The sequence below is a fragment of the Cinclus cinclus genome, chromosome 3 (genome assembly GCF_963662255.1).
Source record: "Cinclus cinclus chromosome 3, bCinCin1.1, whole genome shotgun sequence".
NCBI classification, from domain to species: Eukaryota; Metazoa; Chordata; class Aves; order Passeriformes; family Cinclidae; genus Cinclus; species Cinclus cinclus.
In genome coordinates, this window is record NC_085048.1 from 84,658,836 (window position 1) to 84,671,787 (window position 12,952).

At 37.1% G+C, this 12,952-nt stretch overlaps 1 protein-coding gene across 1 annotated transcript in view; it reads right to left on the reverse strand.

The window, feature by feature from the left end:
- The window catches only part of RBKS (ribokinase), a 69,407-nt gene that overhangs the window by 55,741 nt on the left and 714 nt on the right, over positions 1 to 12,952 (reverse strand). The gene's annotated exons all lie outside the window — the stretch shown is intronic.

The window sequence follows — 12,952 nt, forward strand, 5'->3', positions numbered from 1 at the left end:
AGAGCTTCCTAATTCAAAACATTTTTGTTCAAAGGATAATTTTCATTTGGATCAGTGACTTAATCCAACTCATTATCCAGCAGCCAAGGTGGGCCTGTGAAGGGAGGAGCAGGAGAGCCTCTGCTGGCAGCAGTACTGCCAGACTGCCCTGAGCCGAAGCTGGAACTTGCACTTGATACTACTTTGTATTGAAAACACTTAATGCTCTGTTGCTAAGATTTGCTTAAGTAGTACAGTATAGCTCATTAGATACATTGGGAAGCAGAGAGTATCATTACCTTTCAGAGAATGACATACATGAGAAAGGAAAATAGGAAAGCACAGGAATATTTTTCTCTAAAAAAGCCCGACCAATATTCTGTTCAGGCAACTCAGAGGGGAAGAGAATTCCTACATTAGATTAAATAACACCAAAAATGGCTAAAATGACTGCCATTTAAATACTATCAAAAGAAACATTCAGATTTTTTTAATTCCTGAAGAAAGGTGAAGATTTTCTGGGGTAGGAAAATAGCTGTAGAAATACTTAATTTAAAACAGACTTAATAATGTAAAGCCCTAGAATTTAGCTTTGATTCTTTTCTCTTTGAATTACTGAACAAAACTTGCTTTCTCCACTCCTGGGAATTCCCTAGAATGGGGAAAATCCCAGTGAGATTAGAGTAGGTGTAACTAGCCACTGTCTAGTACATACAATTTACTGGCCTTTCATGATTCTCACAACTGAACAAATACAAAGGAGAGAATAGTTCTTGCATCTAATATAATAAAACATTGCGGTGAAAAAGTCTCAGACCTCTTCTGGATATGGCTTAACATTTTGGTTTAGCCTTGGTCTATTTTGTCTAGCTTCATTTTGAAGATTTGAACATGTGTTGTGGGAAAGTATCCATAACACAGAGACAAAAAGACCACACTCTTTTCAAAATCTGATGTTCTTGACCCATTTATGCTTTCACCCCTTTTAATCATCCACTAAAATATCTTATTGGGAGGTAGAAAACTTCCAAGATTTCAAAAGAGATTACCTCAGGAATTTAGTAAACTCTATTTTGGTTTAAGCATGGGAAAATCTGGTTCTAGGTTTGTAAACTTCCTTCGGACCTTTAATGACTGAAAAAAACCTAAAAATCATAGGAAATATATATATTTTTTTCCCTTCTATGTTTCTGAACATGACTAGGTTTTCTTTCAAAAAAACCCCCAAAACTTTTCAGACAATTCAAACACTTGCCTATTGTTTGGATGTTTGATGGTCTGGGTTCTCTCTCTAGCCCAGTGATGACACTGTAGAAGCACCACTCAAGCTGGTATCGGGCACAATAATTGACACTTACGAAGGAGTCCCTCTGCAGCACAGTGAGATGCAAAAGCTTTACACCATCATCCATTCAGAGAGGTTTTTTAAAACCTGTTTGATTTTATATCAAAAAACATTTGTCACCACAACACAAACAAGTGAATGATAAATTTGTGCAAAGCAGCAGGAATCTTTTCAATGAGTTCGGCCATCAGGGAAAACATGTATTTTATGAAGCAGAAATATATATAAACATATAAATATACAAGCTGTTTATATAAGCACATTAATAGATATATAGATATATATAAATAGACAAACTCGTTTGTAGATCTCATCACTGAGTGGGTAAACAGCTGAACAACTGTAGAAAATCTCAAGCAAGGGAGAAAATTAAATGAATGGTTGTGACTACATGTAGGTAGGCCACAAGAGTTATATCTTCTTATAAGTACAAGCACAGCTTTAATTGAAAAAGACTAAAACTTGTAACACATAGGATGAGAACACCTGCCCACAGCTCTTCAAGAACTTCAATGAACAATTTTGTTGACCCTCTGCACAGAATCAGATTTTACCCTCCTAGACATTAAAAGATGAAACAAACAGAAAGGCATCCAGATTAATGCCCTGAAGCATTTATAGTAGTACACTCTACTGCATTTCAGTGAAATTATGGTACTACCAAGACATCTAATTCCTAAATTATTTTCATGAATATGAAAGCTTCAACACAAAGAAACTGGTTTTTTGACTAATTACCAAAAAGCTTTCTCATGGAACATGAGAATCATAAAATCATGAAACAACATTGATGAGTTCATAATTTTTGGAATATTTAACTCTGAAGATGATGCTCTTACGAGATTGAAAAACTCAAAAAAATCTATCTTCAGATACTTAAGTCTCAGCAAACATTCCATCATTCTTACCAAACATCTGTTTTGTATTTAAGAAAGATTGTGGAAATTTTCAGAAATGCTACTCTCTAGCTTTATTTGCCTCCCACGTTGTTCTTCATTGATGTCTCTCAATTACATTATTTTTGGAATGGCAGTTACATAATTATTTTCAATGCAATCTGACAGTAATGTTAGAATAGACTGTCTCTGAAACAGGCTGTGCTCACCCAGAACTGAAGCAGGCTGCCTACAGTTCCTGTGCTGAACAGAACATTATATCATGATGAAATACCAGTACTAAAGCAGAAAAGAACAATACAGAATGAAACAACCTGTGCAAAGAGTGATATTTAAATGCCCTAGGACTGATTAAGATAAACAAGACATGTGAACAGTAATCTTTTCTATACCTCTTTAAAACAGGATTTATCAGACAACAGTGAAGAAAATGGAAATAATATGGTTGGTTGGACAGGCCACAGGGCACTTGTTCTTGTCACCATGATTTTCTACATACTGGTAAATCAATAAAGTAATCTGTACCTCTCTTTTACTGTCATACAGAAAACAGGGCACCTACCATACAAAATCTTGCTGTCAGTCTTTTTCAGATAAAAAATAAAAAGATCCCCCATGCACCATTAAGTATTGGCATTTTGCAAACAAGCATATTGTGTTTTATAAACTATAATATTAGGAGCAACATCATAGATGTGTTTGTACTACAGAGTCATCAAGACAAAGTACAGTGCAGTCCAAGTACTTACAATTTTCTTAAATAAGATGTTCTAAAAGCTTATAGCCAGGACAGTAATTATAACAATTAGGATATTTTTAATCAAGTTTTAAGTGCAGTGCTTCCTGCTGAAACCATAAGGGTCATGAATGAAAAGTATAACCAAAATGAGACATTGTTTTCATACATTTATTCAATGTATCATACATAATGAAAAGCAATAAATATCTTTAAATATATGTATATTTATCATATTAGAATAGAATAGAATAGAATAGAATAGAATAGAATAGAATAGAATAGAATAGAATAGAATAGAATAGAATAGAATAGTTGGAAGGGACCTATAACCATCATAAAGTTTAACTGCCCAGCCACTTCAGGACAAATTTTTGGTCAAGTTTTTATTTTGAAACTATCTTACTGTTGATTCACTGATTTTTAAAAGTGTTCTCTGAAGTTCCATCTAATTATAAAGGCATCAACTAAAATCTGGGATCACAGTAACATTAAGGCTTGTGGGGAAAAGATGAGAATGTGCAGGGTGTGGGGGGAGTGTGCATGGGCTTCACTGGCCAAGGTTAACTCTGCTGTGGCAGGTAGGAATTCCCTCTAGGTAAGTCCCTGTACCTTTTTCACAATTTAAGCTCTCCTGGGAGAGGTAGATCCCTAAATATCAGAAAGAAAAGAGGAATTCTGTATAACCCTGGCTTCCGATGCCTACCAATAGATGACTCCTGTGTCTCCATTTAAGCACAGAATTTAATGAGCAACAGGGAATAAAAAAATGGAGAAACATCTGCACATTTTTGCTGCCTCTATATGGAGTAATATGAGTTCCAGCAAAACCACCAACTACTTTTTCCAAACAGGTCATTTTTCACTTGGACCTTTCTGGGAAAAAGAAAAATTAAAATTAATATTTAAAATGATTGAACAATACTAACAGGATATTCCCAATGAATAATACTAACAGGATCAGACAATTAGAAGAAGGCATGAATATTCAATCGCATTGCTGCTGAGAACATAAAAAATTCTAGTCTTCCTACATAAGTACTGAACTTGATCTACTTATCCTTTATTTTCAGCTCTGGTCAATGTTTTTTTTTTTTCTTTTTGCTGTTTATACTATCAAAGTTTATGCATTTTGTATAAACAGGCATCTGAAAGAATACCAGAAATATAGCAAGTGATGGATGGAATAAATTAATGAAAAGGAGTTATGATTCTTTGGATGATAAAGTTATTTTTGAAAGATGAAAGACAGGGAAAGAGCAATAAAGAAGAGAAGTGCGCTGTAAGAACATGATGTATAAGGACAACAAGAAGAGGTGAAAGAAAATTAGGGAAAATTTCATGGTTCAACAGTGATATGCTATTGATGTCGCACAGGAGAAAAAGCAGGAAAAAAGGTCTAAATTCAGAAATGGAAAGAAGAAAGAATAAAATACAAAAGAGAACATACTGATATATTTGGGAACATTACCACCTTCTTATTTTATAATTACTTGTCACAAAGATCAACGCGTTCTACAAAGCTGCACCTACTTTGGCAACATACTAGTCAAAAGTAATTTTGTATTTTCTTCAGGCTCCAAGTATATGATACAAGGATCCTCAAGGGAACCTGGACATCAAATAACTTACTGCAGCTTGATATGGGAGCTAACAACTGGAGCCATATAAAACAAGCAAACAAAACCATACTGGTAAGCTCCTTTGGAAAGAACAGCTCAGACAGCTCCTAGAGGCAACATAATATATATGCGTGCCCAGAGTGTTTTTACACAAAATTGTTACCATCGACTCTGTATGATTTTTATTGCAGATTTTGATTTGTGCCAGCAGCTCTTTACTGTCAGGAGTACTAAAATTCACCCAAATATATTTATGTCTAGAAATGCATCTAGGAAAATGGTTATTTCCATTAAGAGCACAGCCAGCAAGTAATTAATTAACAAGACAGAATGGAATATTAATCATACCATTCTGTGTCTCACAAAGGGGAGGAAAATACAATATTCTCAGCATTGGGTGTTAAAATCTAGTACCTAACACCTGCCTATTGTGACGAATATTTTCAAAGGAGCTCCTTTAGACAACCTCCCATTTGACAGCTGTGAATCTTGCATGTCAGACACCTCCAGACTGAAAAGGCAAGAGACGTTTTATTTTAAATGGTCAAAAACAGTTTCCAATAATAGTAGGACAATAACCAAACCATTAAAAATCTGTGGAAATTATATGGAAAAAGTATTTATTTGGGCTACAAATTACAGATGTTTTCATAACACAACGTAATATTCAGTGTGTATCATGGGATACAGCAGGAGCCCAAGGAATACCCTGAAGTACTGACACTGCTAGTGTGTACCGCTGGTTTGCATGCTCTTTTACTCGGAACTGATCAGCTGCTAACAACCCTACAAAGAGCAAGAGGCAATAGCTGTGCTCTCTGCAAAGTGGGATATTAAAATGTGAAGCAATGGCCATATGTTACAGAGCATTACTGAGATAAAATGACATATTTTGGTAGCACAAATTAACACAAACTTCTTCTTACTGTATTGGTAATTTTGGACAATTGGTAAATAAGCATTCATCCAAACATTCTCTTCCCTGATCACAAAAATTTTATTTCCTGACTTCCCACTTTCTTCCAACAGAGATAGCAACTCTGGTTTCCCACAGACAGATAAAGCCTCAGAAGGAATGCAGAATGATGGGGAAGATGCATGTTCACAATGTTGCTATAAAATCACCTGACTGTATCATCAGCATACAAGAGCCAGGTCTATTACAGCATTAGTAATTTTAGTCTCCAAAAAATACATACAATCATTTTGCCCATCCTTTTATTTGAGCCTGGTTCCATTTCAGTGAATGACAATGGGAAAAGGAATTTCTTTCTGCTGTAGTCATTCATATGGTAAGAATTTAATGAAGAACCCTTTGTAACCTAAGTGTAACTGGACACATGCAAGTTTGTATGTATGTACTTAGGGCACACCATTTTGACACTTTCTTCCAAATTGTCATATCCAGATCATTGAAAGAGATATTATATGGGAGTTCAGTTGTGTTAGGTGGGAAAATAGACAGGCTGAAATGTGCAGAGATATAGTGCATTGCTGAAACTAAACTACATTACCAAAAAATTACTATCAATTTTATCTCATGTTGCAGTACCCAGACTGATGATGTGCTTTCTCTACAAATATTAATCTAATGTCTTTTCCCTTTCTTTTCACACTCTTTTTGAGGAAAGTCTATTTCCTTGGCTTAAAAATTCTTAAGTACTTGAAGGGATGAAATAATGACATTTTGAGTCCACCACTCTCATCTTGCAGCATTAGCAACTGTTCTAACACTGGGCTCTACATTTTAAATGGATGAATTTCCTTTTGCTGTTATGGTGTTGAAACTGGCCTCTGCTGTCTCCAGCCCATGAGAAAGCATGTACACTCACAGAAAGGTTCAACAAAGAGATTCAGCTACTGATAGCTGGCAAATAGGGCCACTAAAAAGATGAAAACACTGATGATCACATTGTTTTACTTTTGTGGTAGTTTCTAATAGCTTACTGACCTCCAAAGGTAAAAAATTACATTCTAGTGAGAGCAGAAAATTGTGAATCTTTAAGTCAAACATTTAAGTAGCTCTGAATAATAAAGCTATAAGGAGTGACATTGGGTTTCAGACAAGTGTTCTTGGCCAGGCAAGAGAACACAAGATGAAATAGCTGATTTTCTTCTCTCATTAGGAAAATATACCCCCAAAACATATCACCTGCTAGGATCAAAATGTTTCTAGATTCATTTACTCCATTACCCAAGTGAACTCTCTAGAGGATTAAGCAATAGTTTCCCAGCCTCACATGGACTAAAGTTAAAAGCTTGGTAAATACTAGTTTTATCTCACAAACCGTAATTTTTAATTGCTAACACACATAGGAAAGGCATAATCCTCCACTGATGATATCATAGTCTATTGCCATGGAAATGACTGCAACATCATAAACACAGGTTTAAGATGACCTCACTTACATAGGAAAGAGGGAAATTTCACTGGAATGCGAATGACATTGGGAATAAACACATAGATACCACGCAGTGAAAAACTCTCTTACTAGCCAGTTAAACTATAGAAGATGGAGGCAACAACTAGACTGGCAGCTGAGCAGAAATAAGGTTCTCCTGCCCAAACACTGTACTACTGTCTATGAACCTTTGAACAGAGAGCCCTCTGAACTCCTGTCAGGGTTCCCCTTTGTAAGTTCACTATACCACAGAGGAGTCAAATCCCTGCCCTGACAGGCGTACAGTTTAACCACAAGAACATGAACAAAGCACAGTTATGAGAACCCAGTGAAGGATCTCAGAGCAACGTTGTAGCTGGAATGCTTCCTAGAATGAGTAAGTATTTCAGAAGTGGGAGGAAGAGAACTCCAGTCTCTTGAAGCACACAAAATAACATGAAGTCAGACGCAAATGCAGAAGTAGGATCTCAGTGTGGCAAGTGCATTTTGGCATCAGCTCTGTAAAGTACATGTATTTAACCTTCAGCTCTGAAGTACTCTAAGAGGCGTCAAACAGCTCAAGGATTGGAAGCTGAAATTTGTGTGTAAGCTCTGTGTTGCCCTGAGCTGGGAACCGGACCCCAAGAGATTAGAAAAGAAGTTTGAATTGAGAAAAGGGAGTGAAGAAATGTAAAAGGTGATAATGATCTCACTTAAGAAAAACCTTTTACCTTGAAGGATCTCAAAGTAATTTACAAACTTAAGCAGACCAGACACTGCAGCTGGTAGGAACAGAAGCAGACAGCTGGGAACTAATTCATGGGAAGGAGGAGGTAAGAGAGGACCCACTCAGTGCCATATCTTCCAAAATACTGCTTCTGAGAGAATACAGCATGACTAGAAGAGAGTTTTTCCCTGAATTTTGCCATGCAGCCATGAGAGAAAATTGCAGAAAGCAAGCAGATAGGCAGAGCTGACAGAAAGAGATGCAGAAAAGCAAGGGGCCTTTGGACAACTGGGGACCTGTCACTGTTAGGACTGTAGTTTCCCTACGTTTTATCTCAACTTCAACTCCTTAGGTAGACTCATTGCAACTTCTGCAGTAAAATCTTTGGTGATTCCTATTATTTTCACCCCTTTTAACACATTACTCCAATTCTCTTTACTCATTCCTGTCCTTTTGCAAAACAAACTTTCATTCTTCCTGTCCTCAAATTGCAACATATTTTTCCAATGCACAGTAGGGCAAATAGTGCTGTTCTTGGTAACTGCGATTTGTGTAGTACAGGCTTGACTGTAGTACCACAGTGTTCTTTAGCTCAAAAGCACTACTAAAGACATACCACTAAAACTCAACTAAAAAACAAGAGGCATATTAGTTATATATTAATTTAATATTAGAAATTGAATTGCCTCTGAAATTAAAATGCCTAATTAGAGTACACAGTAGCATAGGACACAAAATGAAGACATCAACTGAAAGGGCAGTGACATTTCAATTAAATGAAATGCAGCAAGCAACACTTTTATTGTGCTTAACTTAAAATACATTGTGTGACCACTTTCACATGCATATTTCCCAAGACTTTTAAAACTTCCACATTTCCATTTAGGAAGGGGAGGAAAAAACCCGTTTTCATGGATGAGAGCCAAAAACAAGGGCTAAGCAGGTGTTCTAGTACCACCAGTCCCTCTCAGAGAGGCCGCACAGCATCCTCTGTGGCATAAACAAGAGTTTCTTTTAGAAGGTGCCAGCTGGGATCAATGGCGCACTGTCTCTTGCTTGGGGTTCATAACCTCAGTTGCAAATGCAGCTCTTGTAATGAGTTAAACAAAGTCCCTGGTGGCCTTGCTTTATTTATTTTGTGTTAATTTAAGAAGCACCCAAGCAGACATTTTCCCTCCTTTTTTCCTCTTCAGTATTTTGTAATTTTTTGTTAGAGGAACTTTGTTGGAAGCTTTTCAAGTCTGGGGTATAACACCAAATACCTTTAACATGCTAGAATATTAAGCTGTGTCTCACGCTGAAATAAACTATCACTCAGATTTTGCTGGAAGACAATAATTTAATTTCAGTTTGCAGAGGTAAAAAGCTTCTTTTGACATGAATGAGCTTGCATCAGGCCCCATATCACCAGTGTTTGGGCCAGCAGAGATACTCAAAAGCTGTATAAGCACAGAAGACCATTTTCTTACTGAATGCTGTTACTGAAGATTTAATCAACTTGATTTTTAACCCATGTTTCTTTTTCGACCCCCAAGACACAGCTTTCTTCTTGCCACACAACAGAAGGCAAACAGGAGTCTGTCCAAACATTTAGGTTGTCTAAAATCAGAGCAGAAAAACAAAATGCCGAGCCTATACATTCTGCATTTAAAATGCACCTAAACTTCGCTAGGTCAGAGAAGAAGACAAGGGGCAGACAGCACTGGGTCTGAAATGAAGCCCAGATTTTTCACTTTTACATAAATTAAACAATTCACAGATGACACATTCTCTCATGCCTTGATGTCTTTCATTGGATCCAAAGATTAATTTCCTCAACTGGACTAAGCTTGTATTCCTTCGTAGTTGCGCTTTCCCATGCTGCTGGCAATGGCAGATTGACTAGAATGAGGAGTGGCTGCTGCAGGGGAAGCATTACAGATAAAAACAAAAACATAAATGAAATGGATTTGAAGGATTCTAGAATACTTCACTGCTAGGAGAAGCTGAAGAGGAAAAAAATATCTAAACAGGGCAAAACCATTAAAAGTGGGTGACATGCATGAGAAATGGTAGAAACAAGAATGTGTATGCAATCTGGAAACAAAGCAAATAAGAAAATGAAGTCATATGCAAGACTTCCTCTGATCACTCAAAAGAAATATAAGAAAATTCCTTTTTCACATTCCCACCAAAGAAAGTCTGCAATTATTCCAAATACTGCACTTCTGAAAAAGAAAGCAGACATAGTTTTGGACCATGGACATTTCCAATGTGCCAATGAGCCATTTACTTCAGCACTTCAGCAGACAATAATCACCAGTAGAGACTTAAAAGACAAAGAATCTCACTAAGGAGATACCTTTGCCATTTAGCCCAAGCAGAGGTTGTGCTCTATTAGCAAAGATGATTTGATGTGTTTGGGATGTTCATACCAATGTGCATTTGTCACCGCTGTCCAGCTGCAGATCAGCAGCAACCTACTCTGTATGGAGCTCAGTGCTTTCTCTCCCTTGTCCTTCTGTCTTGCTGAATACTTACAGACAATCAGTTTAGTACTTGCAATAATTATTAACAGTGGTTGTTACAACGGGGGGGCCAAAGCAGAACTTTTAGTTCTACTCCCTAAAGGGAGTGAAGAAACGTGATCAAAAGAGGTCCACAGAAAACTAAGCCCTGAAATTCTGAACACTCTGAAAAATGCAGTTTTCAGCTATTTGGACTGTGGTGTCATTCTCTTGAGTTAAACTGAAAGACTGTTGTTGTGACTATCCCAAGACTGTTTTTCTATCTTACGTTTTGTTCTATGCTTCTGCTGTTTTCAATTGCCATGCCAAAGTTTCTCCCATTTATTCTAATTGTTTTAGTGTGTTCTGACTCTCATTGGTTTATATGTTTAGTCTTGTCCTGATTTAATATGAATTAAAATGCCAATGCCACGACCAGCCTGCAAATATGAGTCAGAAGAGAATCTATTTAAATAATACTGTGGATGGTACCCATCTGGTTTGTTATCTAGATCATATAGAAAAATGCTGGTTTTGTTTTCTACTACTGTTGCCTGCTATTGCCAATGAAGTCTTGATTGCGACCGTGACCACAAATATGTTTTGCTCCTAGCCCTATTAAGCCAGAAGAGTGTGGTTTTCTGCATGTATGTACGTGAGTCTGCTTTGCTCATATGAAGTTCACTTCAGCAAACCCACATTCTGCCACTGCAGCACTACAAGACAATGAGAAAAGAATTTCCAATGAGAACAGTGTTTTAAAAACAAAACACTGGGGCCCTTTTAGAAGAATTTTAAGACACACTACCCTTTCTTCTGAATTTGATTATTTCTCAGAATTATATCTGAGTGTCTTCAATCAAGGGTCTCTGTCCTTTTCTGTCTTGGTCATTACGTAAGATTCAGCACATTTCAAACTGTACATTTCCATTTCAAACAGAGGTTATACTTCCTTAAACCATTAATTTACTGTATTGAGTAAAAACATTATATGCTAATTTCTCTTCATGGTGAATCTGGCTACCGTATGTCCAACAGTGGCTTGAAGCTTTTTGGTACCTTGCCTCTACAGACCTGGGAATGCTTAACATTTAATGTCTGCCACTACCATTTCAAGTCTGATCTTGGGATTACAGCTCTCCAGACAGAGGGCCAAGGTTGTGTCCTAAAGGGCCAACAGGGTATTTTACCAGTTCAAGTTACAACACAGCATTGTCTAGCTCTGGCAGAGTGTCAATCGATTTTATTATCTTCTAAGAAAGATAGGCTTTAGTGTTGAGTGGTGAATATGAATACATTATTAAACATAATGTATACAAAAATGTGTCCAGCTTCCTCTGTGTAACTCTCACAAATTTATGCAGGCTCCTCCAAATGGGTGATAGGCATTTAACATGATCACTCTTGTCCACGCCTTTTATAAACTGAAACATCAGCACAAATGACAAACTCACAAAACCTCAATGCTCCTTCATTCCAGCTGAAATGAACCCTAGCTTTAAATCTAGAATATGTGGCCCCCTCTAAATCCCATATACAAAGACAGTCACGAGTTAGGCTCCTGGAACCTAATCCTAACCCTAACCTGACAGTTTTTATATTTCATAAAGCTTGTTTATAATTTCCTGTTCCACCTAGGCACAATCAAGCCTATTGCTTAGTACTTTCCAGTAATTTTACCCAGATTTTCCTAACCCAGGATACATTTAGACGACATCCGCGTAGGTACTACATGGAAATTTTGGTCAGATTAAACCCTTGCCAGCTAAATTTAAACACACTGTTCTTATTTTATTAAGTGCCTGAAGTTCTGTGCTAGCAACAGAAAGAAGTCATCCCTTCTTTTTCAACTGAAGCAGATTAACTTATCACTTATAAAAAGCCCTTCACTGCTCCTTAAAGAAGAGGCTAATAATGGTCAGATATGTGATAGCATTTGTACACTTTTCAAAATCCTCTCAGCTGACTGAAAAGTGAAATGGCTTTTCTTCAGCCACTTAATCTCAGTGAAGCAGCATCAGCCACTCCAGCCCACGGTGTAAACTCTGTAGTCAAAAAAAAAAAAAGGAAGTTTTCTTGTTTGTTTAAGTGGCAAGAAAAGCCCAAAGCTGCAGCTGTAAGCAAGCAGCGCTTAAACTGGCAGACAGTTTTTTTTTATTACTTTTCCCCCCACATTTTAGACAGACAGGAATGTCTTGAGGTTAGAGCACCAAGTTTTACATTTCAGTGCAATGTCATAAGCATCTGAGAGCTCATTCACATGTTACCTCAAGACCAGTTCCACAGTTCTTACTCTGACTTACAAGACAACTATTTTCCCTGGAAAACTGCCAGTGTGTTCTGCAAATTACGCAGAGCATTAAATCTTTCTGACACAGGTTCTGATTATTTAAGGGGCTTCATCATTTCTGCAACACAAATCTATGCCTAAGCAGTACTCACTCCTCAGCATGTTCCTCTAATCATGTATTTTGCACTTTCTTGACCCACAGGCTTTGGTATAATTATCTGTCAATAAAGGACTTTTGGTTTTTTTATTGCAGAATTCTTAGCAAGACAACCTGATGCAGTCCAGATACACACACTTTAAATCCTATTTTAACCAAGTCTGCATATAGAGTATGGAGATGTGTTTAAAATAGTGCAAATCAAAGACTGATTTTCAAGTGTCCTGGAACTGACAAGGCCAGCTAGTTCAGGTTAGTATTTGCATTGTGAATTCTTGCAATTTTGCTTGAATTCTCCTGTTATTTAGTATTGACTACAAAGCCCAGGCTACT